The 27,417-nt window shown below is 46.8% G+C and overlaps 1 protein-coding gene across 7 annotated transcripts in view; it reads right to left on the reverse strand.

The window, feature by feature from the left end:
* LOC142436679 (thyrotropin-releasing hormone-degrading ectoenzyme-like) overlaps positions 1-27,417 on the reverse strand; it is a 508,970-nt gene that overhangs the window by 134,857 nt on the left and 346,696 nt on the right. For 2 of the 7 annotated variants that reach the window (XR_012782058.1, XM_075540183.1), the window contains exon 9: positions 23,925-24,433. The exons of 2 other annotated variants lie outside the window; for them this stretch is intronic. The gene's annotated coding sequence lies outside the window, so the exon portion shown is untranslated. Of the gene's footprint in view, positions 1-23,923; positions 24,434-27,417 lie in introns of those variants that run through there. 3 more of the 7 variants (XM_075540182.1, XM_075540178.1, XM_075540184.1) reach the window with 2 other exon arrangements.

The raw sequence follows: 27,417 nt of genomic DNA on the forward strand, positions 1-27,417 counted from the left end.
GCAAAGGCTTATGGTTCCTGAGTACACGAAAGCACTGGTGGGCATCTAATTCACTGCACAGCAGTCTTCCCAGAGGTAGCTTAACCCAGCTAAAGATCACGCAATTTTGGTGGCTCTAAGCATGTGGGCTTACAAACTTTCATTTTTCCCACTTCCCATATTTTCCCCAGAAAACAACCGAGTAAAGGGTGGCTTTGTCTGACCTCTAGATACACAAGGAAGAAGAATTACCAGGAGGGCAAAGTCAAACAAATAGCTACTCTCCATCTAAAGGTGAGTTTTTCCATTGCCCCACGGCTAGGTAGCCTATTTGTGACTCTGGCTCTCGTAGAGAAACAGGGGCACAGAAACTCATGTCTAAGTGAGACTCATATATCAAGGTTAAGTGTTCATCAAGCAGACATCTGAAAGCAGTGTGGTCCAAACCCACAAGTCCGACATTAACCCATTAAACCACAAGTCGAAACCAATTGCAATGTCTTCCTCCATCTTTCAAAACAGACGACATGTTGCAGGCTGAAGGAGGGGGGCCGAGACAGTGAATGTGTAAGCAGAGCCGCGTGGTCTGTGGATATATAAGCATATCTCTGCACGGCTACTCCAACAACCCGGGCTTCCTTTGGGTAAGTACATGTGTCTTCGGCTCAGGGACGTCTTGCCGGAAAGGAGCCTTGACAGCTAAAGCAGGGAACAAGCTGAGGCAGCTGCAGCCTGCTCCCACGTTCAGAAATGAAGAGACCCAACTAGAATGGCAATGCTCAAGGAGCCATTGATCCCTCAGCCCTTCATTTAACTGCACGTGTGTATCACCCAGGTGGGCACAATCCACGAACTAAATCCACATTTGTGAACCTGGCACCCGTTCAAAATTCTTTAACCCCAACATGGAATTAAGTAACACCAGGACCTTAATTCTAAAACTTATGGAATGTTTCCCCACTCAGAAAGATTGTAAGCCAACTACTCTGTGCCATCATACGCCAAATTTTAGCTATTCACTTTATCTATGGCCCAAAATATAAAACAAGTGCTCGGAGGAAATATCATTGCTCGCCATGAAGAAATCTTCATTCCAATAGGAACCATTCATAGTCTGTGTCCATCGGCAAAATCAAAGCCGGACACGCCGTGCATAAAGTCAGCACTGTTAGGCACCAGTTCACAGTCTCCAATATCGTCCTCTGGTGTGCTTCTTGTCGACCCGTACCGGGGACCTCGCTCAGCCTTCATGGGGTATCCACCGGTCACCTTGCTTGTAGACCATGGGCTCTCGCCACTATTCAACAAGCCTGGGGTCCTGATGCACATGGTGAACTTTACTCGAGTCACCCTCGTGTTCTCCTTTTCAGGTAAACCAAATCCACAGGTATCCGTGCCCATACGCAAGGAGTCCTTTTATTGCTGCATTTCTCCGACCTCCACTCCATATGTAGATCCCCGAGGTCACCCAGAAACAATTCAGCCTGCTCACAGTCTCTCTTTAACACACAGTCCCTGGGAGATGTTTTCTCCCTACTCCCAGATGTTTTTTTAACTTCTGGCAAAGGCTTATGGTTCCTGAGTTCACGAAAGCACTGGTGGGCATCTATTTCACTGATTAGCTGTCTACCCAGAGGTGGTCTAAACCCAGCTAAAGATAACCCCATTTTAGTGGTTCAAAGCAAGTGGGCTTACAAACTTTCGTTTTTCCACCTTTCCATAGTTTCCCCAGAAAACAACCGAGTACAGGGTAGCTTTGTCTGACTTCTGGATAGACGAGGAAGTAGAATTACCATAAGGCAAGGTCAAACAAATAGCTACTCTCCATCTTAAGATGAGTTCTTCCATTGCCCCACTGCTAGGTATCCTATTTGTGACTCTGGCTCTCGTAGAGAAACAGGGACACAGACATGAGTTTCTAAGTTAAACTCATATATCAAGGTTAAGTGTTCATCAAGCAGACATCCGAAAGCAGTGTGGTCCAAACCCACAAGTCCGACAATAACCCATTAACCCACATGTCCAACACCAATTGCAATGTCCTCCTCCATCTTTCAAAACATTCGACATGTTGCTGGCTGAAGGAGGAGAGCCCAGGCAGTGAATGTGTAAGCAGAGCAGCCTGGGCAGTGGATATGTCAGCATATCTCTGCATGGCTACTCCAGCAGCCCGGGTTTCCTCTTTGTAGGTCCATGTGTTTTCGGCTCTTGGACGTCTTGCCAGAAAGGAGCCTTGACAGCTAAAGCAGGGAACAAGCTGAGTCAGCTGCACCCTACTCCCACATTCAGAAATGAAGAGACCCAACTAGAATGGCAATGATCAAGGAGCCATTGATCCCTCCGCCCTTCATTTAACCACACGTGTGTATCGCCCAGGTTGGCACAATCCACGAACTAAATTCACATTTGCGAACCAGGCACCCGTTCAAAATTCTTTAAACCCAACATGGAATTAAGTTACATCAGACCTTAATTCTAAAACTTATGGAATGTTCCCCCACTCGGAAAGTTTGTAAGCCAACTACTCTGTGCCTTTATACGCCAAATTTTAGCTATCCACTTTATCTATGGCCCACTAATATAAAACCAGTGCTCAGAGGAAACAATCATTGCTCGCTATGAAGAAATCTTCATTCCAATAGGAACCTTTCAAAGTCTGTGTCCATCGGCAAAATCAAAGCCGGACAGGCCGTGCATAAAGTCAGCACTCTTAGGCACCAGTTCACAGTCTCCAATATCGCCCTATGGTGGGCTTCTGGTCGACCCATGCCAGCTACCTGACTCAGCCTCCATGGCGTGTCCACCGGTCTCCTTGCTTGTAGACCATGGGCTCTCGCTAATGTTCAACAAGCCTGGGCTCCTGATGCGACGTGGTGAACTTTAGTCGAATCACCCTCTTTTTCTCCTTTTCAGGTAAACCAAATCCACAGGTATCTGGGCCCATACACAAGCAGTTCTTTTATTGCTGCAGTTCTCCGACCTCCACCCATATAAAGATCCACGTGGTCACCCAGCAAGATTTCAGCCTGCTCACAGGCTCTCTTTAACACACAGTCCAGGGAGATGTTTTCTCCCTACTCTCAGATTTTATTTTAACTTCTGGCAAAGGCTTATGGTTCCTGGGTACACGAAAGCACTGGTGGGCATCTAATTCACTGCACAGCAGTCTTCCCAGAGGTAGCTTAACCCAACTAAAGACCACCCAATTTTGGTGGCTCTAAGCATGTGGGCTTACAAACTTTCATTTTTCCCACTTCCCATATTTTCCCCAGAAAACAACCGAGTAAAGGGTGGCTTTGTCTGACCTCTGGATAGACAAGGAAGAAGAATTGCCCGGAGGGCAAAGTCAAACAAATAGCTACTCTCCATCTTAAGATGAGTTTTTCCATTGCCCCACTGCTAGGTATCCTATTTGTGACTCTGGCTCTCGTAGAGAAACAGGGGCACAGAAACTCATGTCTAAGTGAGACTCATATATAAAGGTTAAGTGTTCATCAAGCAGACATCTGAAAGCAGTGTGGTCCAAACCCACAAGTCCGACATTAACCCATTAAACCACAAGTCGAAACCAATTGCAATGTCTTCCTCCATCTTTCAAAACAGACGACATGTTGTAGGCTGAAGGAGGGGGGCCGAGACAGTGAATGTGTAAGCAGAGCCGCGTGGTCTGTGGATATATAAGCATATCTCTGCACGGCTACTCCAACAACCCGGGCTTCCTTTGGGTAAGTACATGTGTCTTCGGCTCAGGGACGTCTTGCCGGAAAGGAGCCTTGACAGCTAAAGCAGGGAACAAGCTGAGGCAGCTGCAGCCTGCTCCCACGTTCAGAAATGAAGAGACCCAACTAGAATGGCAATGCTCAAGGAGCCATTGATCCCTCAGCCCTTCATTTAACTGCACGTGTGTATCACCCAGGTGGGCACAATCCACGAACTAAATCCACATTTGTGAACCTGGCACCCGTTCAAAATTCTTTAACCCCAACATGGAATTAAGTAACACCAGGACCTTAATTCTAAAACTTATGGAATGTTTCCCCACTCAGAAAGATTGTAAGCCAACTACTCTGTGCCATCATACGCCAAATTTTAGCTATTCACTTTATCTATGGCCCAAAATATAAAACAAGTGCTCGGAGGAAATATCATTGCTCGCCATGAAGAAATCTTCATTCCAATAGGAACCATTCAAAGTATGTGTCCATCGGCAAAATCAAAGCCGGACACGCCGTGCATAAAGTCAGCACTCTTAGGCACCAGTTCACAGTCTCCAATATCGTCCTCTGGTGTGCTTCTTGTCGACCCGTACCGGGGACCTCGCTCAGCCTTCATGGGGTATCCACCGGTCACCTTGCTTGTAGACCATGGGCTCTCGCCACTATTCAACAAGCCTGGGGTCCTGATGCACATGGTGAACTTTACTCGAGTCACCCTCGTGTTCTCCTTTTCAGGTAAACCAAATCCACAGGTATCGTGCCCATACGCAAGCAGTCCTTTTATTGCTGCATTTCTCTGACCTCCACTCCATATGTAGATCCCCGAGGTCACCCAGAAAGCAATTCAGCCTGCTCACAGTCTCTCTTTAACACACAGTTCCTGGGAGATGTTTTCTCCCTACTCCCAGATGTTTTTTTTAACATCTGGCAAAGGCTTATGGTTCCTGAGTTCACGAAAGCACTGGTGGGCATCTATTTCACTGATTAGCTGTCTACCGAGAGGTGGTCTAAACCCAGCTAAAGATAACCCCATTTTAGTGGTTCAAAGCAAGTCGGCTCACAATCATTCATTTTTCCCACTACCCATAGTTTCCCCAGAAAACAACCGAGTAAAGGGTGGCTTTGTCTTACCTCTGGATAGACAAGGAAGAAGAATTACCACAAGGGCAAGGTCGAACAAATAGCTACTCTCCATCTTAAAATGAGTTTTTCCATTGCGCCAATGCTAGGTATCCTATTTGTGACTGGCTCTCATAGAGAAACAGGGGCACAGAAACTCATGTCTAAGTGAGACTCATATATAAAGGTTAAGTGTTCATCAAGCAGACATCCGAAAGCAGTGTGGTCCAAACCCACAAGTCCGACAATAACCCATTAACCCACATGTCCAACACCAATTGCAATGTCCTCCTCCATCTTTCAAAACATTCGACATGTTGCTGGCTGAAGGAGGAGAGCCCAGGCAGTGAATGTGTAAGCAGAGCAGCATGGGCAGTGGATATGTCAGCAAATCTCTGCATGGCTACTCCAGCAGCCCGGGTTTCCTCTTGGTAGGTCCATGTGTCTTCGGCTCAGGGACGTCTTGCCAGAAAGGAGCCTTGACAGCTAAAGCAGGGAACAAGCTGAGTCAGCTGCACCCTGCTCCCACATTCAGAAATGAAGAGACCCAACTAGAATGGCAATGATCAAGGAGCCATTGATCCCTCCGCCCTTCATTTAACCGCACGTGTGTATCGCCCAGGTTGGCACAGTCCACGAACTAAATCCACATTTGTGAACCAGGCACCCGTCCAAAATTCTTTAACCCCAACATGGAATAAAGTTATATCAGACCTTAATTCTAAAACTTATGGAATGTTCCCCCACTCGGAAAGTTTGTAAGCCAACTACTCTGTGCCTTTAAACGCCAAATTTTAGCTATCCACTTTATCTATGGCCCACTAATATAAAACCAGTGCTCAGAGGAAACAATCATTGCTCGCTATGAAGAAATCTTCATTCCAATAGGAACCTTTCAAAGTCTGTGTCCATCGGCAAAATGAAAGCCGGACAGGCCGTGCATAAAGTCAGCACTCTTAGGCACCAGTTCACAGTCTCCAATATCGCCCTATGGTCTGCTTCTGGTCGACCCGTGCCAGCTACCTCACTCAGCCTCCACGGGGTGTCCACCGGTCTCCTTGCTTGTAGACCATGGGCTCTCGCCAATGTTCAACAAGTCTGGGCTCCTGATGCAACGTGGTGAACTTTACTCGAGTCACCCTCGTGTTCCCCTTTTCAGGTAAACCAAATCCACAGGTATCTGGGCCCATACACAAGCAGTTCTTTTATTGCTGCAGTTCTCCGACCTCCACTCCATATGAAGATCCACGTGGTCACCCAGCAAGAAATTCAGCCTGCTCAAAGGCTCTCTTTAACACACAGTCCAGGGAGATGTTTTCTCCCTACTCTCAGATTTTATTTTAACTTCTGGCAAAGGCTTATGGTTCCTGAGTACACGAAAGCACTGGTGGGCATCTAATTCACTGCACAGCAGTCTTCCCAGAGGTAGCTTAACCCAGCTAAAGATCACGCAATTTTGGTGGCTCTAAGCATGTGGGCTTACAAACTTTCATTTTTCCCACTTCCCATATTTTCCCCAGAAAACAACCGAGTAAAGGGTGGCTTTGTCTGACCTCTAGATACACAAGGAAGAAGAATTACCAGGAGGGCAAAGTCAAACAAATAGCTACTCTCCATCTTAAGGTGAGTTTTTCCATTGCCCCACGGCTAGGTATCCTATTTGTGACTCTGGCTCTCGTAGAGAAACAGGGGCACAGAAACTCATGTCTAAGTGAGACTCATATATAAAGGTTAAGTGTTCATCAAGCAGACATCCGAAAGCAGTGTGGTCCAAACCCACAAGTCCGACAATAACCCATTAACCCACATGTCCAACACCAATTGCAATGTCCTCCTCCATCTTTCAAAACATTCGACATGTTGCTGGCTGAAGGAGGAGAGCCCAGGCAGTGAATGTGTAAGCAGAGCAGCATGGGCAGTGGATATGTCAGCAAATCTCTGCATGGCTACTCCAGCAGCCCGGGTTTCCTCTTGGTAGGTCCATGTGTCTTCGGCTCAGGGACGTCTTGCCAGAAAGGAGCCTTGACAGCTAAAGCAGGGAACAAGATGAGTCAGCTGCACCCTGCTCCCACATTCAGAAATGAAGAGACCCAACTAGAATGGCAATGATCAAGGAGCCATTGATCCCTCCGCCCTTCATTTAACCGCACGTGTGTATCGCCCAGGTTGGCACAGTCCACGAACTAAATCCACATTTGTGAACCAGGCACCCGTCCAAAATTCTTTAACCCCAACATGGAATAAAGTTATATCAGACCTTAATTCTAAAACTTATGGAATGTTCCCCCACTCGGAAAGTTTGTAAGCCAACTACTCTGTGCCTTTAAACGCCAAATTTTAGCTATCCACTTTATCTATGGCCCACTAATATAAAACCAGTGCTCAGAGGAAACAATCATTGCTCGCTATGAAGAAATCTTCATTCCAATAGGAACCTTTCAAAGTCTGTGTCCATCGGCAAAATGAAAGCCGGACAGGCCGTGCATAAAGTCAGCACTCTTAGGCACCAGTTCACAGTCTCCAATATCGCCCTATGGTCTGCTTCTGGTCGACCCGTGCCAGCTACCTCACTCAGCCTCCACGGGGTGTCCACCGGTCTCCTTGCTTGTAGACCATGGGCTCTCGCCAATGTTCAACAAGTCTGGGCTCCTGATGCAACGTGGTGAACTTTACTCGAGTCACCCTCGTGTTCTCCTTTTCAGGTAAACCAAATCCACAGGTATCTGGGCCCATACACAAGCAGTTCTTTTATTGCTGCAGTTCTCCGACCTCCACCCATATGAAGATCCACGTGGTCACCCAGCAAGATTTCAGCCTGCTCACAGGCTCTCTTTAACACACAGTCCAGGGAGATGTTTTCTCCCTACTCTCAGATTTTATTTTAACTTCTGGCAAAGGCTTATGGTTCCTGAGTACACGAAAGCACTGGTGGGCATCTAATTCACTGCACAGCAGTCTTCCCAGAGGTAGCTTAACCCAACTAAAGACCACCCAATTTTGGTGGCTCTAAGCATGTGGGCTTACAAACTTTCATTTTTCCCACTTCCCATATTTTCCCCAGAAAACAACAGAGTAAAGGGTGGCTTTGTCTGACCTCTGGATAGACAAGGAAGAAGAATTGCCCGGAGGGCAAAGTCAAACAAATAGCTACTCTCCATCTTAAGATGAGTTTTTCCATTGCCCCACTGCTAGGTATCCTATTTGTGACTCTGGCTCTCGTAGAGAAACAGGGGCACAGAAACTCATGTCTAAGTGAGACTCATATATAAAGGTTAAGTGTTCATCAAGCAGACATCTGAAAGCAGTGTGATCCAAACCCACAAGTCCGACATTAACCCATTAAACCACAAGTCGAAACCAATTGCAATGTCTTCCTCCATCTTTCAAAACAGACGACATGTTGCAGGCTGAAGGAGGGGGGCCGAGACAGTGAATGTGTAAGCAGAGCCGCGTGGTCTGTGGATATATAAGCATATCTCTGCACGGCTACTCCAACAACCCGGGCTTCCTTTGGGTAAGTACATGTGTCTTCGGCTCAGGGACGTCTTGCCGGAAAGGAGCCTTGACAGCTAAAGCAGGGAACAAGCTGAGGCAGCTGCAGCCTGCTCCCACGTTCAGAAATGAAGAGACCCAACTAGAATGGCAATGCTCAAGGAGCCATTGATCCCTCAGCCCTTCATTTAACTGCACGTGTGTATCACCCAGGTGGGCACAATCCACGAACTAAATCCACATTTGTGAACCTGGCACCCGTTCAAAATTCTTTAAACCCAACATGGAATTAAGTAACACCAGGACCTTAATTCTAAAACTTATGGAATGTTTCCCCACTCAGAAAGATTGTAAGCCAACTACTCTGTGCCTTTAAACGCCAAATTTTAGCTATCCACTTTATCTATGGCCCACTAATATAAAACCAGTGCTCAGAGGAAACAATCATTGCTCGCTATGAAGAAATCTTCATTCCAATAGGAACCTTTCAAAGTCTGTGTCCATCGGCAAAATGAAAGCCGGACAGGCCGTGCATAAAGTCAGCACTCTTAGGCACCAGTTCACAGTCTCCAATATCGCCCTATGGTCTGCTTCTGGTCGACCCGTGCCAGCTACCTCACTCAGCCTCCACGGGGTGTCCACCGGTCTCCTTGCTTGTAGACCATGGGTTCTCGCCAATGTTCAACAAGTCTGGGCTCCTGATGCAACGTGGTGAACTTTACTCGAGTCACCCTCGTGTTCTCCTTTTCAGGTAAACCAAATCCACAGGTATCTGGGCCCATACACAAGCAGTACTTTTATTGCTGCAGTTCTCCGACGTCCACTCCATCTGAAGATTCACGTGGTCACCCAGCAAGCAATTCAGCCTGCCACAGGCTCTCTTTAACACACAGTCCAGGGAGATGTTTTCTCCCTACACTCAGATTTTATTTTAACTTCTGGCAAAGGCTTTTGGTTCCTGAGTACACGAAAGCACTGGTGGGCATCTAATTCACTGCACAGCAGTCTTCCCAGAGGAAGCTTAACCCAGCTAAATATCACCCAATTTTGGTGGCTCTAAGCATGTGGGCTTACAAACTTTCATTTTTCCCACTTCCCATATTCCCCCAGAAAACAACCGAGTAAAGGGTGGCTTTGTCTGACCTCTGGATCGACAAGGAAGAAGAATTACCATGAGGGCAAAGTCAAACAAATAGCTACTCTCCATCTTAAGATGAGTTTTTCCATTGCCCCACTGCTAGGTATCCTATTTGTGACTCTGGCTCTCGTAGAGAAACAGGGGCACAGAAACTCATGTCTAAGTGAGACTCATATATCAAGGTTAAGTGTTCATCAAGCAGACATCTGAAAGCAGTGTGGTCCAAACCCACAAGTCCGACATTAACCCATTAACCCACATGTCGAAACCAATTGCAATGTCCTCCTCCATCTTTCAAAACAGACGACATGTTGCAGGCTGAAGGAGGGGCGCCGAGACAGTGAATGTGTAAGCAGAGCCGCGTGGTCTGTGGATATATCAGCATATTTCTGCACGGCTACTCCAGCAACCCGGGCTTCCTTTGGGTAAGTACATGTGTCTTCGGCTCAGGGACGTCTTGCCGGAAAGGAGCCTTGACAGCTGAAGCAGGGAACAAGCTGAGGCAGCTGCACCCTGCTCCCACGTTCAGAAAAGAAGAGACCCAACCAGAATGGCAATGCTCAAGGAGCCATTGATCCCTCCGCCCTTCATTTAACTGCACGTGTGTATCACCCAGGTGGGCAGAATCCACGAACTAAATCCACATTTGTGAACCTGGCACCCGTTCAAAATTCTTTAACCCCAACATGGAATTAAGTAACATCAGGACCTTAATTCAAAGCCTTATGGAATGTTCCCCCACTCCGAAAGTTTGTAAGCCAACTGCTCTGTGCCTTTATACCCTTAATTTTAGCTATTCACTTTATCTATGGCCCACTAATATAAAACCAGGGCTCAGAGGAAACAATCATTGCTCGCCATGAAGAAATCTTCATTCTAATAGGAACCTTTCACAGTCTGTGTCCATCGGCAAAACCAAAGCCGGACAGGCCGTGCATAACGTCAGCACTCTTAGGCACCAGTTCACAGTCTCCAATATCGCCCTCTGGTGGGCTTCTGGTCGACCCGTGCCGGCTACCTCACTCAGCCTCCACGGGGTGTCCACCGGTCACCTTGCTTGTAGACCATGGGCTCTCGCCACTATTCAACAAGTTGGGCTCCTGATGCGACGTGGTGAACATTCCTCGAGTCACCCTTGTGTTCCCCTTTACAGGTAAACAAATCCACAGGTATCCGTGCCCATACGCAAGCAATCCTGTTATTGCTGCATTTCTCCGACCTACACACCATATGTAGATCCTCGTGGAAACCCAGCAAGCAATTCAGCCTGCTCACAGGCTCTCTTTAAGACACACTCCCAGGGAGATGTTTTCTCCCTACTCCCAGATTTTTTTTTTTACTTCTGGTCAAGTCTTATAATTCCTGAGCACACCAAAGAACTGGTGGGCATCTATTTCACTGCATACCTGTCTTCCCAGAGGTGGTCAAAACCCAGCTAAAGATCACCCCATTTTGGTGGCTCAAGCAAATGGGCTTACAAACTTTCATTTTTCCCCCTTACCCTAGTTTCCCCAGAAAACAACCGAGTAAAGGGTGGCTTTGTCTGACCTCTGGATCGACAAGGAAGAAGAATTACCATGAGGGCAAGGTCAAACATATAGTTACTCTCCATCTTAAGATGAGTTTTTCCATTGCCCCACTGCTAGGTATCCTATTTGTGACTCTGGCTCTCGTAGAGAAACAGGGGCACAGAAACTCATGTCTAAGTGAGACTCATATATAAAGGTTAAGTGTTCATCAAGCAGACATCTGAAAGCAGTGTGGTCCAAACCCCCAAGTCCGACATTAACCCATTAACCCACATGTCTAACAACAATTGCAGTGTCCTCCTCCATCTTTCAAAACAGATGACATGTTGCTGGCTGGAGGAGGAGAGACGAGGCAGTGAATGTGTAAGCAGAGCAGCGTGGGCAGTGGATATGTCAGCATATCTCTACACGGCTACTCCAACAGCCCGGGCTTCCTCTGGGTAGGTGCATGTGTCTTCGGCTCAGGGACGTCTTGCCAGAAAGGAGCCTTGTCAGCTAAAGCAGGGAACAAGGTGAGGCAGCTGCACCCTGCTCCCATGTTCAGAAATGAAGAGACCCAACAAGAATGGCAATGCTCAAGGAGCCATTGATCCCTCCGCCCTTGATTTAACCGCACGTGTGTATCGCCCAGGTGGGCACAATCCACGAACTAAATCCACATTTGCGAACCTGGCACCCGTTCAAAATTCTTTAACCCCAACATGGAATTAAGTAACACCAGGACCTTAATTCTAAAACTTATGGAATGTTTCCCCACTCAGAAAGATTGTAAGCCAACTACTCTGTGCCATCATACGCCAAATTTTAGCTATTCACTTTATCTATGGCCCAAAATATAAAACAAGTGCTCGGAGGAAATATCATTGCTCGCCATGAAGAAATCTTCATTCCAATAGGAACCATTCATAGTCTGTGTCCATCGGCAAAATCAAAGCCGGACACGCCGTGCATAAAGTCAGCACTGTTAGGCACCAGTTCACAGTCTCCAATATCGTCCTCTGGTGTGCTTCTTGTCGACCCGTACCGGGGACCTCGCTCAGCCTTCATGGGGTATCCACCGGTCACCTTGCTTGTAGACCATGGGCTCTCGCCACTATTCAACAAGCCTGGGGTCCTGATGCACATGGTGAACTTTACTCGAGTCACCCTCGTGTTCTCCTTTTCAGGTAAACCAAATCCACAGGTATCCGTGCCCATACGCAAGGAGTCCTTTTATTGCTGCATTTCTCCGACCTCCACTCCATATGTAGATCCCCGAGGTCACCCAGAAACAATTCAGCCTGCTCACAGTCTCTCTTTAACACACAGTCCCTGGGAGATGTTTTCTCCCTACTCCCAGATGTTTTTTTAACTTCTGGCAAAGGCTTATGGTTCCTGAGTTCACGAAAGCACTGGTGGGCATCTATTTCACTGATTAGCTGTCTACCCAGAGGTGGTCTAAACCCAGCTAAAGATAACCCCATTTTAGTGGTTCAAAGCAAGTGGGCTTACAAACTTTCGTTTTTCCACCTTTCCATAGTTTCCCCAGAAAACAACCGAGTACAGGGTAGCTTTGTCTGACTTCTGGATAGACAAGGAAGTAGAATTACCATAAGGCAAGGTCAAACAAATAGCTACTCTCCATCTTAAGATGAGTTCTTCCATTGCCCCACTGCTAGGTATCCTATTTGTGACTCTGGCTCTCGTAGAGAAACAGGGACACAGACATGAGTTTCTAAGTTAAACTCATATATCAAGGTTAAGTGTTCATCAAGCAGACATCCGAAAGCAGTGTGGTCCAAACCCACAAGTCCGACAATAACCCATTAACCCACATGTCCAACACCAATTGCAATGTCCTCCTCCATCTTTCAAAACATTCGACATGTTGCTGGCTGAAGGAGGAGAGCCCAGGCAGTGAATGTGTAAGCAGAGCAGCCTGGGCAGTGGATATGTCAGCATATCTCTGCATGGCTACTCCAGCAGCCCGGGTTTCCTCTTTGTAGGTCCATGTGTTTTCGGCTCTTGGACGTCTTGCCAGAAAGGAGCCTTGACAGCTAAAGCAGGGAACAAGCTGAGTCAGCTGCACCCTACTCCCACATTCAGAAATGAAGAGACCCAACTAGAATGGCAATGATCAAGGAGCCATTGATCCCTCCGCCCTTCATTTAACCACACGTGTGTATCGCCCAGGTTGGCACAATCCACGAACTAAATTCACATTTGCGAACCAGGCACCCGTTCAAAATTCTTTAAACCCAACATGGAATTAAGTTACATCAGACCTTAATTCTAAAACTTATGGAATGTTCCCCCACTCGGAAAGTTTGTAAGCCAACTACTCTGTGCCTTTATACGCCAAATTTTAGCTATCCACTTTATCTATGGCCCACTAATATAAAACCAGTGCTCAGAGGAAACAATCATTGCTCGCTATGAAGAAATCTTCATTCCAATAGGAACCTTTCAAAGTCTGTGTCCATCGGCAAAATCAAAGCCGGACAGGCCGTGCATAAAGTCAGCACTCTTAGGCACCAGTTCACAGTCTCCAATATCGCCCTATGGTGGGCTTCTGGTCGACCCATGCCAGCTACCTGACTCAGCCTCCATGGCGTGTCCACCGGTCTCCTTGCTTGTAGACCATGGGCTCTCGCTAATGTTCAACAAGCCTGGGCTCCTGATGCGACGTGGTGAACTTTAGTCGAATCACCCTCTTTTTCTCCTTTTCAGGTAAACCAAATCCACAGGTATCTGGGCCCATACACAAGCAGTTCTTTTATTGCTGCAGTTCTCCGACCTCCACCCATATAAAGATCCACGTGGTCACCCAGCAAGATTTCAGCCTGCTCACAGGCTCTCTTTAACACACAGTCCAGGGAGATGTTTTCTCCCTACTCTCAGATTTTATTTTAACTTCTGGCAAAGGCTTATGGTTCCTGGGTACACGAAAGCACTGGTGGGCATCTAATTCACTGCACAGCAGTCTTCCCAGAGGTAGCTTAACCCAACTAAAGACCACCCAATTTTGGTGGCTCTAAGCATGTGGGCTTACAAACTTTCATTTTTCCCACTTCCCATATTTTCCCCAGAAAACAACCGAGTAAAGGGTGGCTTTGTCTGACCTCTGGATAGACAAGGAAGAAGAATTGCCCGGAGGGCAAAGTCAAACAAATAGCTACTCTCCATCTTAAGATGAGTTTTTCCATTGCCCCACTGCTAGGTATCCTATTTGTGACTCTGGCTCTCGTAGAGAAACAGGGGCACAGAAACTCATGTCTAAGTGAGACTCATATATAAAGGTTAAGTGTTCATCAAGCAGACATCTGAAAGCAGTGTGGTCCAAACCCACAAGTCCGACATTAACCCATTAAACCACAAGTCGAAACCAATTGCAATGTCTTCCTCCATCTTTCAAAACAGACGACATGTTGTAGGCTGAAGGAGGGGGGCCGAGACAGTGAATGTGTAAGCAGAGCCGCGTGGTCTGTGGATATATAAGCATATCTCTGCACGGCTACTCCAACAACCCGGGCTTCCTTTGGGTAAGTACATGTGTCTTCGGCTCAGGGACGTCTTGCCGGAAAGGAGCCTTGACAGCTAAAGCAGGGAACAAGCTGAGGCAGCTGCAGCCTGCTCCCACGTTCAGAAATGAAGAGACCCAACTAGAATGGCAATGCTCAAGGAGCCATTGATCCCTCAGCCCTTCATTTAACTGCACGTGTGTATCACCCAGGTGGGCACAATCCACGAACTAAATCCACATTTGTGAACCTGGCACCCGTTCAAAATTCTTTAACCCCAACATGGAATTAAGTAACACCAGGACCTTAATTCTAAAACTTATGGAATGTTTCCCCACTCAGAAAGATTGTAAGCCAACTACTCTGTGCCATCATACGCCAAATTTTAGCTATTCACTTTATCTATGGCCCAAAATATAAAACAAGTGCTCGGAGGAAATATCATTGCTCGCCATGAAGAAATCTTCATTCCAATAGGAACCATTCAAAGTATGTGTCCATCGGCAAAATCAAAGCCGGACACGCCGTGCATAAAGTCAGCACTCTTAGGCACCAGTTCACAGTCTCCAATATCGTCCTCTGGTGTGCTTCTTGTCGACCCGTACCGGGGACCTCGCTCAGCCTTCATGGGGTATCCACCGGTCACCTTGCTTGTAGACCATGGGCTCTCGCCACTATTCAACAAGCCTGGGGTCCTGATGCACATGGTGAACTTTACTCGAGTCACCCTCGTGTTCTCCTTTTCAGGTAAACCAAATCCACAGGTATCGTGCCCATACGCAAGCAGTCCTTTTATTGCTGCATTTCTCTGACCTCCACTCCATATGTAGATCCCCGAGGTCACCCAGAAAGCAATTCAGCCTGCTCACAGTCTCTCTTTAACACACAGTTCCTGGGAGATGTTTTCTCCCTACTCCCAGATGTTTTTTTTAACATCTGGCAAAGGCTTATGGTTCCTGAGTTCACGAAAGCACTGGTGGGCATCTATTTCACTGATTAGCTGTCTACCGAGAGGTGGTCTAAACCCAGCTAAAGATAACCCCATTTTAGTGGTTCAAAGCAAGTCGGCTCACAATCATTCATTTTTCCCACTACCCATAGTTTCCCCAGAAAACAACCGAGTAAAGGGTGGCTTTGTCTTACCTCTGGATAGACAAGGAAGAAGAATTACCACAAGGGCAAGGTCGAACAAATAGCTACTCTCCATCTTAAAATGATTTTTTCCATTGCGCCAATGCTAGGTATCCTATTTGTGACTGGCTCTCATAGAGAAACAGGGGCACAGAAACTCATGTCTAAGTGAGACTCATATATAAAGGTTAAGTGTTCATCAAGCAGACATCCGAAAGCAGTGTGGTCCAAACCCACAAGTCCGACAATAACCCATTAACCCACATGTCCAACACCAATTGCAATGTCCTCCTCCATCTTTCAAAACATTCGACATGTTGCTGGCTGAAGGAGGAGAGCCCAGGCAGTGAATGTGTAAGCAGAGCAGCATGGGCAGTGGATATGTCAGCAAATCTCTGCATGGCTACTCCAGCAGCCCGGGTTTCCTCTTGGTAGGTCCATGTGTCTTCGGCTCAGGGACGTCTTGCCAGAAAGGAGCCTTGACAGCTAAAGCAGGGAACAAGCTGAGTCAGCTGCACCCTGCTCCCACATTCAGAAATGAAGAGACCCAACTAGAATGGCAATGATCAAGGAGCCATTGATCCCTCCGCCCTTCATTTAACCGCACGTGTGTATCGCCCAGGTTGGCACAGTCCACGAACTAAATCCACATTTGTGAACCAGGCACCCGTCCAAAATTCTTTAACCCCAACATGGAATAAAGTTATATCAGACCTTAATTCTAAAACTTATGGAATGTTCCCCCACTCGGAAAGTTTGTAAGCCAACTACTCTGTGCCTTTAAACGCCAAATTTTAGCTATCCACTTTATCTATGGCCCACTAATATAAAACCAGTGCTCAGAGGAAACAATCATTGCTCGCTATGAAGAAATCTTCATTCCAATAGGAACCTTTCAAAGTCTGTGTCCATCGGCAAAATGAAAGCCGGACAGGCCGTGCATAAAGTCAGCACTCTTAGGCACCAGTTCACAGTCTCCAATATCGCCCTATGGTCTGCTTCTGGTCGACCCGTGCCAGCTACCTCACTCAGCCTCCACGGGGTGTCCACCGGTCTCCTTGCTTGTAGACCATGGGCTCTCGCCAATGTTCAACAAGTCTGGGCTCCTGATGCAACGTGGTGAACTTTACTCGAGTCACCCTCGTGTTCCCCTTTTCAGGTAAACCAAATCCACAGGTATCTGGGCCCATACACAAGCAGTTCTTTTATTGCTGCAGTTCTCCGACCTCCACTCCATATGAAGATCCACGTGGTCACCCAGCAAGAAATTCAGCCTGCTCAAAGGCTCTCTTTAACACACAGTCCAGGGAGATGTTTTCTCCCTACTCTCAGATTTTATTTTAACTTCTGGCAAAGGCTTATGGTTCCTGAGTACACGAAAGCACTGGTGGGCATCTAATTCACTGCACAGCAGTCTTCCCAGAGGTAGCTTAACCCAGCTAAAGATCACGCAATTTTGGTGGCTCTAAGCATGTGGGCTTACAAACTTTCATTTTTCCCACTTCCCATATTTTCCCCAGAAAACAACCGAGTAAAGGGTGGCTTTGTCTGACCTCTAGATACACAAGGAAGAAGAATTACCAGGAGGGCAAAGTCAAACAAATAGCTACTCTCCATCTTAAGGTGAGTTTTTCCATTGCCCCACGGCTAGGTATCCTATTTGTGACTCTGGCTCTCGTAGAGAAACAGGGGCACAGAAACTCATGTCTAAGTGAGACTCATATATAAAGGTTAAGTGTTCATCAAGCAGACATCCGAAAGCAGTGTGGTCCAAACCCACAAGTCCGACAATAACCCATTAACCCACATGTCCAACACCAATTGCAATGTCCTCCTCCATCTTTCAAAACATTCGACATGTTGCTGGCTGAAGGAGGAGAGCCCAGGCAGTGAATGTGTAAGCAGAGCAGCATGGGCAGTGGATATGTCAGCAAATCTCTGCATGGCTACTCCAGCAGCCCGGGTTTCCTCTTGGTAGGTCCATGTGTCTTCGGCTCAGGGACGTCTTGCCAGAAAGGAGCCTTGACAGCTAAAGCAGGGAACAAGATGAGTCAGCTGCACCCTGCTCCCACATTCAGAAATGAAGAGACCCAACTAGAATGGCAATGATCAAGGAGCCATTGATCCCTCCGCCCTTCATTTAACCGCACGTGTGTATCGCCCAGGTTGGCACAGTCCACGAACTAAATCCACATTTGTGAACCAGGCACCCGTCCAAAATTCTTTAACCCCAACATGGAATAAAGTTATATCAGACCTTAATTCTAAAACTTATGGAATGTTCCCCCACTCGGAAAGTTTGTAAGCCAACTACTCTGTGCCTTTAAACGCCAAATTTTAGCTATCCACTTTATCTATGGCCCACTAATATAAAACCAGTGCTCAGAGGAAACAATCATTGCTCGCTATGAAGAAATCTTCATTCCAATAGGAACCTTTCAAAGTCTGTGTCCATCGGCAAAATGAAAGCCGGACAGGCCGTGCATAAAGTCAGCACTCTTAGGCACCAGTTCACAGTCTCCAATATCGCCCTATGGTCTGCTTCTGGTCGACCCGTGCCAGCTACCTCACTCAGCCTCCACGGGGTGTCCACCGGTCTCCTTGCTTGTAGACCATGGGCTCTCGCCAATGTTCAACAAGTCTGGGCTCCTGATGCAACGTGGTGAACTTTACTCGAGTCACCCTCGTGTTCTCCTTTTCAGGTAAACCAAATCCACAGGTATCTGGGCCCATACACAAGCAGTTCTTTTATTGCTGCAGTTCTCCGACCTCCACCCATATGAAGATCCACGTGGTCACCCAGCAAGATTTCAGCCTGCTCACAGGCTCTCTTTAACACACAGTCCAGGGAGATGTTTTCTCCCTACTCTCAGATTTTATTTTAACTTCTGGCAAAGGCTTATGGTTCCTGAGTACACGAAAGCACTGGTGGGCATCTAATTCACTGCACAGCAGTCTTCCCAGAGGAAGCTTAACCCAGCTAAATATCACCCAATTTTGGTGGCTCTAAGCATGTGGGCTTACAAACTTTCATTTTTCCCACTTCCCATATTCCCCCAGAAAACAACCGAGTAAAGGGTGGCTTTGTCTGACCTCTGGATCGACAAGGAAGAAGAATTACCATGAGGGCAAAGTCAAACAAATAGCTACTCTCCATCTTAAGATGAGTTTTTCCATTGCCCCACTGCTAGGTATCCTATTTGTGACTCTGGCTCTCGTAGAGAAACAGGGGCACAGAAACTCATGTCTAAGTGAGACTCATATATCAAGGTTAAGTGTTCATCAAGCAGACATCTGAAAGCAGTGTGGTCCAAACCCACAAGTCCGACATTAACCCATTAACCCACATGTCGAAACCAATTGCAATGTCCTCCTCCATCTTTCAAAACAGACGACATGTTGCAGGCTGAAGGAGGGGCGCCGAGACAGTGAATGTGTAAGCAGAGCCGCGTGGTCTGTGGATATATCAGCATATTTCTGCACGGCTACTCCAGCAACCCGGGCTTCCTTTGGGTAAGTACATGTGTCTTCGGCTCAGGGACGTCTTGCCGGAAAGGAGCCTTGACAGCTGAAGCAGGGAACAAGCTGAGGCAGCTGCACCCTGCTCCCACGTTCAGAAAAGAAGAGACCCAACCAGAATGGCAATGCTCAAGGAGCCATTGATCCCTCCGCCCTTCATTTAACTGCACGTGTGTATCACCCAGGTGGGCAGAATCCACGAACTAAATCCACATTTGTGAACCTGGCACCCGTTCAAAATTCTTTAACCCCAACATGGAATTAAGTAACATCAGGACCTTAATTCAAAGCCTTATGGAATGTTCCCCCACTCCGAAAGTTTGTAAGCCAACTGCTCTGTGCCTTTATACCCTTAATTTTAGCTATTCACTTTATCTATGGCCCACTAATATAAAACCAGGGCTCAGAGGAAACAATCATTGCTCGCCATGAAGAAATCTTCATTCTAATAGGAACCTTTCACAGTCTGTGTCCATCGGCAAAACCAAAGCCGGACAGGCCGTGCATAACGTCAGCACTCTTAGGCACCAGTTCACAGTCTCCAATATCGCCCTCTGGTGGGCTTCTGGTCGACCCGTGCCGGCTACCTCACTCAGCCTCCACGGGGTGTCCACCGGTCACCTTGCTTGTAGACCATGGGCTCTCGCCACTATTCAACAAGTTGGGCTCCTGATGCGACGTGGTGAACATTCCTCGAGTCACCCTTGTGTTCCCCTTTACAGGTAAACAAATCCACAGGTATCCGTGCCCATACGCAAGCAATCCTGTTATTGCTGCATTTCTCCGACCTACACACCATATGTAGATCCTCGTGGAAACCCAGCAAGCAATTCAGCCTGCTCACAGGCTCTCTTTAAGACACACTCCCAGGGAGATGTTTTCTCCCTACTCCCAGATTTTTTTTTTTACTTCTGGTCAAGTCTTATAATTCCTGAGCACACCAAAGAACTGGTGGGCATCTATTTCACTGCATACCTGTCTTCCCAGAGGTGGTCAAAACCCAGCTAAAGATCACCCCATTTTGGTGGCTCAAGCAAATGGGCTTACAAACTTTCATTTTTCCCCCTTACCCTAGTTTCCCCAGAAAACAACCGAGTAAAGGGTGGCTTTGTCTGACCTCTGGATCGACAAGGAAGAAGAATTACCATGAGGGCAAGGTCAAACATATAGTTACTCTCCATCTTAAGATGAGTTTTTCCATTGCCCCACTGCTAGGTATCCTATTTGTGACTCTGGCTCTCGTAGAGAAACAGGGGCACAGAAACTCATGTCTAAGTGAGACTCATATATAAAGGTTAAGTGTTCATCAAGCAGACATCTGAAAGCAGTGTGGTCCAAACCCCCAAGTCCGACATTAACCCATTAACCCACATGTCTAACAACAATTGCAGTGTCCTCCTCCATCTTTCAAAACAGATGACATGTTGCTGGCTGGAGGAGGAGAGACGAGGCAGTGAATGTGTAAGCAGAGCAGCGTGGGCAGTGGATATGTCAGCATATCTCTACACGGCTACTCCAACAGCCCGGGCTTCCTCTGGGTAGGTGCATGTGTCTTCGGCTCAGGGACGTCTTGCCAGAAAGGAGCCTTGTCAGCTAAAGCAGGGAACAAGGTGAGGCAGCTGCACCCTGCTCCCATGTTCAGAAATGAAGAGACCCAACAAGAATGGCAATGCTCAAGGAGCCATTGATCCCTCCGCCCTTGATTTAACCGCACGTGTGTATCGCCCAGGTGGGCACAATCCACGAACTAAATCCACATTTGCGAACCTGGCACCCGTTCAAAATTCTTTAACCACAACATGGAATTAAGTAACACCAGGACCTTAATTCTAAAACTTATGGAATGTGTCCCCACTCAGAAAGATTGTAAGCCAACTTTTAGCTATTTTAGCTATTCACTTTATCTATGGCCCAAAATATAAAACAAGTGCTCAGAGGAAATATCATTGCTCGCCATGAAGAAATCTTCATTCCAATAGGAACCATTCAAAGTCTGTGTCCATCGGCAAAATCAAAGCCGGACAGGCCGTGCATAAAGTCAGCACTCTTAGGCACCAATTCACAGTCTCCAATATCGTCCTCTGGTGTGCTTCTTGACGATCCGTACCGGGGACCTCGCTCAGCCTTCATGGGGTATCCACCGGTCACCTTGCTTGTAGACCATGGGCTCTCGCCACTATTCAACAAGCCTGGGGTCCTGATGCACATGGTGAACTTTACTCGAGTCACCCTCGTGTTCTCCTTTTCAGGTAAACCAAATCCCAGGTATCCGTGCCCATACGCAAGCAGTCCTTTTATTGCTGCATTTCTCCGACCTCCCCTCCATATGTAGATCCCCGAGGTCACCCAGAAAGCAATTCAGCCTGCTCACAGTCTCTCTTTAACACACAGTCCCTGGGAGATGTTTTCTCCCTACTCCCAGATGTTTTTTTAACTTCTGGCAAAGGCTTATGGTTCCTGAGTTCACGAAAGCACTGGTGGGCATCTATTTCACTGCATAGCTGTCTACCCAGAGGTGGTCTAAACCCAGCTAAAGATAACCCCATTTTAGTGGTTCAAAGCAAGTGGGCTTACAAACTTTCGTTTTTCCACCTTTCCATAGTTTCCCCAGAAAACAACCGAGTACAGGGTAGCTTTGTCTGACTTCTGGATAGACAAGGAAGTAGAATTACCATGAGGCAAGGTCAAACAAATAGCTACCCTCCATCTTAAGATGAGTTTTTCCATTGCCCCACTGCTAGGTATCCTATTTGTGACTCTGGCTCTCGTAGAGAAACAGGGACACAGACATGAGTTTCTAAGTGAGACTCATATCAAGGTTAAGTGTTCATCAAGCAGACATCCGAAAGCAGTGTGGTCCAAACCCACAAGTCCGACAATAACCCATTAACCCACATGTCCAACACCAATTGCAATGTCCTCCTCCATCTTTCAAAACATTCGACATGTTGCTGGCTGAAGGAGGAGAGCCCAGGCAGTGAATGTGTAAGCAGAGCAGCCTGGGCAGTGGATATGTCAGCATATCTCTGCATGGCTACTCCAGCAGCCCGGGTTTCCTCTTTGTAGGTCCATGTGTCTTCGGCTCTTGGACGTCTTGCCAGAAAGGAGCCTTGACAGCTAAAGCAGGGAACAAGCTGAGTCAGCTGCACCCTGCTCCCACATTCAGAAATGAAGAGACCCAACTAGAATGGCAATGATCAAGGAGCCATTGATCCCTCCGCCCTTCATTTAACCTCACGTGTGTATCGCCCATGTTGGCACAATCCACGAACTAAATTCACATTTGCGAACCAGGCACCCGTTCAAAATTCTTTAAACCCAACATGGAATTAAGTAACATCAGGACCTTAATTCTAAAACTTATGGAATGTTCCCCCACTCAGAAAGTTTGTAAGCCAACTACTCTGTGCCTTTAAACGCCAAATTTTAGCTATCCACTTTATCTATGGCCCACTAATATAAAACCAGTGCTCAGAGGAAACAATCATTGCTCGCTATGAAGAAATCTTCATTCCAATAGGAACCTTTCACAGTCTGTGTCAATCGGCAAAATCAAAGCCGGACAGGCCGTGCATAAAGTCAGCACTCTTAGGCACCAGTTCACAGTCTCCAATATCGTCCTCTGTTGGGCTTCGGGTCGACCCGTGCCAGCTACCTCGCTCAGCCTTCACGGGGTATCCACCGGTCACCTTGCTTGTAGACCATGGGCTCTCGCTAATGTTCAACAAGCCTGGGCTCCTGATGCGACGTGGTGAACTTTAGTAGAATCACCCTCTTTTTCTCCTTTTCAGGTAAACCAAATCCACAGGTATCTGGGCCCATACACAAGCAGTCCTTTTATTGCTGCAGTTCTCCAACCTCCACTCCATATGAAGATCCATATGGTCACCCAGCTAGCAATTCCGCCTGCTCACAGGCTCTCTTTAACACACAGTCCAGGGAGATGTTTTCTCCCTACTCTCAGATTTTATTTTAACTTCTGGCAAAGGCTTATGGTTCCTGAGTACACGAAAGCACTGTTGGGCATCTAATTCACTGCACAGCAGTCTTCCCAGAGGTAGCTTAACCCAGCTAAAGATCACCCAATTTTGGTGGCTCTATGCATGTGGGCTTACAAACTTTCATTTTTCCCACTTCCCATATTTTCCCCAGAAAACAACCGAGTAAAGGGTAGCTTTGTCTGACCTCTACATAGACAAGGAAGAAGAATTACCATGAGGGCAAGGTCAAACAAATAGCTACTCTCCATCTTAAGATGAGTTTTTCCATTGCCCCACTGCTAGGTATCCTATTTGTGACTCTGGCTCTCGTAGAGAAACAGGGGCACAGAAACTCATGTCTAAGTGAGACTCATATATCAAGGTTAAGTGTTCATCAAGCAGACATCCGAAAGCAGTGTGGTCCAAACCCACAAGTCCGACAATAACCCATTAACCCACATGTCCAACACCAATTGCAATGTCCTCCTCCATCTTTCAAAACAGACGACATGTTGCTGGCTGAGGGAGGAGAGCTGAGGCATTGAATGTGTAAGCAGAGCAGCGTGGGCATTGGATATGTCAGCATATCTGCACGGCTACTCCAACAGCCCGGGCTTCCTCTGGGTAGGTCCATGTGTCTTCGGCCCAGGGACGTTTTGCCGGAAAGGAGCCTTGACAGCTAAAGCAGGTAAGAAGCTGAGGCAGCTGCACCCTGCTCCCACATTCAGAAATGAAGAGACCCAACTAGAATGGCAATGCTCAAGGAGCCATTGATCCCTCCGCCCTTCATTTAACCGCATGTGTGTATCGCCCAGGTTGGCATAATCCACGAACTATATCCAAACTTGCCATCCTGGCACCCATTCAGAATTGAAATTACGTGACACCAATAACTTAATTCTATAAGCCTCTGATTATGTTTCTCCCTCTGGAATGTTTTTAAGCCATCTACTCCGTGCACTTGTACCTCATATTTTCGCTGTTTGCTTAATCTACGGCCCTCTTAGATCAAACCTTTTCTCAGAGGAAAAAATCATGTTCGACCTGAATAAATCTTCATTCCAATAGGAACCTATTGAATTTTGCGTCCATCAACAAAGTCAAAACCGAAGAAGCCATTCATAAAGTCAGCCATGATCCACACCAGTTCACAGCCTCGAAAATCCGCCATCTGTTAGGGTTCTGGTCAACCCATGCCTTCCTCAGCTCTACGGTGTCCACCGATCACCTTGCTTGTAGACCATGAGCTCTCTCCAATATTCAAGAAGCTTGGGTTACTCATGCTAGATCATGAATTTTTGTTGATTCACTCTCATATTCTCCATTTCTCCTGTAAACCAAATACACAAGTGTCAGAGGCCAAACTCAATTAGTGTTTTTATTACTACATTTCTCCAACTTCTACTGAGCAAGTAGATTCACGTGGTCACCTTGCAAACCGTCAGCCTGCTCATAAGCTCCCTTTTACACCCATTCCCTGGGAGGTATTTTCTTTGTACTCCCAGATTTTTTTAGTGTTGGCAAAGACTTGTGGTTCCTGAGTACAGGAAAGCACTGTTTCGCATATAAATCAATTCTCTGCATAGCTGTCTTCTAAGGTGTTTCCTAAGCCCATGTAAAGATCAAATTTTGTTGGCTCAAAGCAAGTGGGCTTACAAACTTTCTGCTCTCATACTTCCCATAGTTTCCCCAGTAATCTATTGAATATAGGGTGGCTTTGTCTGACCACTGGCTAGACAGAGAAGGAAAACTACCATGAGGGAGAGGTCAGACAAACATCTACTCTCCATCTTATGGCTAGTTTCTCCAGTACACCACTGCTAAGGTACCACAATGTGTTAGTCAGGGTACTTTAGGGAAAGAACTACAGTGAAACTCATGTCTAAGGGAGAGTTTTATATAGTTTAGATAAAGTGCTTTATATAGTTTATATATAGTGTGCATCAAGCAAAAATCCCAAACCTGTCCTGCCAAAACCCACAAGTCCAAAATTAATCCCTCAACCCCTTTATCCAGTATCAAACCACAAAGTCCTCCTCCATCTCACAAACCAGACACCATGATGTTGACTGGAGGAGGAAAGCCGATTCAGTGAATGTGTAAGCATCTCTGCACCGGCATCGTGTCTACTAGGTCCATGTGGCTTCTCCTCAGGGATGTCTTTCAGGAAATTATTCTTGGGAGCTAAAGCAGGGAACTGGCTAAGGGAGCTGCATCCGGATCTGACCATCATAAAGCAAGGCACCCCAGCATTAGAAAGGCGTGGATCCCTGAACCACTTATCCCTCTCCCTTTCAATTCGCCCCACATGTGTTTATCGGCCAGCTTGTCACAGCAAACTAACTACCTCACAGCTCTTCTAACAGTCCATGACATCAATTGTATCAAGCTCATTTATACCACTATCATTTGTTGCCATCATTTTCTAAACAGTTACTTTCTTTTTGAACTCTTGGTTCAATTCTTCTCTTTTCCTACACTCCCACTCTCGTGACCCCTTGATTTCCTATCTTATACTGAGTGCTGTGTCCCTTCACCACATTTATGTTGTTTACCCCCCTGGGGAGCAGTATTATACAGCAATCATTGTGATCGGTTTCCCCTTTCTACCCCTACCTTCCATCTACCCTCCTGGTACCCTTCGGTTTCTGTTCCTGAGGGGTTGGTCTGACCTTGATTCTGTGTGTCATGATCCTTTATCTGTACCTGTATACATGCTCTTGCCTACGCACAACTGATTGGCAGAACTGGGATCATGATAGAGGGGGGTGAGGAAGCCTTAAAGATACAGAGGTATGTTGTACATTTCATTAGTGTTATACTGTGCTCTGGTTGCCTCATCCTTTTGTTGTGACCCTTCTGTGAGGGTATGTCCTCCCGTCTACAGATGGGTTTTGGGGCTCTGCTCCAACCCCTTTATCCTAAACAATATGGGGGTTTTTGTTTGTTTGCAGTCTTCTGGTGCCTACCTGATTCTGTCAACACCTCATGATCTTACAGGCTAGGGCCCTTTCATATGGGATTTGTTGCTTCTTTGCTAGATGGCTGCAAGTTTACCATCAGTTTTTTAAGAACCCAGATGTTTTATCTTTTTATAGCTGGGCATCATCAGCTTTCTTTACCTCATTTGCTTATGCATTCATTTTGCCTTCAGCTATTATGCTGGGAGGGTGAGCATCACTGAATGCTGGGTTGTTAGAACAAAGTGTTCTTGTGTTGAGGGAGGGCTTAAGCAGAGGCCCAAAGTCCATCCACTTCCTTAATTTATCGCTATGTAAATATATGTACATAGGCCAATACCTCGATTTTTATTAATATATTTTCATAAGTGCACACCTATGTTTATTCCTGTATCCTTAGATTTGCTTCCTAGATCGTTCCTGTTTTCTTTTTACCTTTCTCCTTTCCCAACATCATGCGTGCCCTTCTTCTCTCAGCTAGATTGCCGTTGCTCCACCACCACCACCAGGATCTCTATGTCCTCCTTGTTGTTCCTTTTAATTCCCTAGTTGTTTCCTGTCTATGGCATCGTTTGCTCACCACTCCTTTCCTCCCACTGTCTCCTCTCCCAAGTGCCTCCAGAAATGCCGGTCCCTTTACTTTCTCCTTGGGCTTTCTTCCCAAACCTATCTTATATTGGTAGGCAAAGCAATAAAAGAGACAAAGCAAAAAGAAAACAAAAGACTGAATAAAAAGGGAAAACAAAAAAAGGGGGGAAACCTAGAAAACCCCCCTGAAAACACATACAAAATTCCAAATCTGTCTGCTGACCTTTATGATTATCTCCCCACCAGTCTAGAGGGGTTCTGAGAACTGCCCCTCCTAGCCTGAAATCTATTGTGGGGACACTTCAAGGGCTTCGTGGCTTGGCAATGCTCCCATTGCTGATCTGTTCTGTTTCCTTCCTGGTTCATCCCATTGTGGGGCTGGTCAGGCCCGACTCACTCCCTGCTGGGTGTCCCGAGTATTGTCCTCATTCACAATATGTTCCAGTGAGGGGACACCATGTCTCAAGCTGTTGTCAGCCCTACAGTCCTCTCTGTGCCTTAGCAGCAGCATGCAGGGCCGTCCTCCTCAGGACTTGGTGTGCCAGTATCCAGTCTAAACCCTCACTCCCTTTTTCCTTTGGGTTTACACTTCCATATGGGCATGGCGGGCCAGCCCCTCTCCCCAACCTGTAGGCTAAGTGTTGTCCTCTGTAGCGCATACTTCTAGGGGAAATGGAGGCGGGGTTGTCAGTTTGGCTTTGATTGGGGATGGCCCCGTAGACCCCTCAGTGATCTACATATAACCTCCTCCCTGGAGGATGGGCAA

The sequence above is a fragment of the Tenrec ecaudatus genome, unplaced genomic scaffold, assembly GCF_050624435.1.
Source record: "Tenrec ecaudatus isolate mTenEca1 unplaced genomic scaffold, mTenEca1.hap1 Scaffold_540, whole genome shotgun sequence".
Classification (NCBI taxonomy): domain Eukaryota; kingdom Metazoa; phylum Chordata; class Mammalia; order Afrosoricida; family Tenrecidae; genus Tenrec; species Tenrec ecaudatus.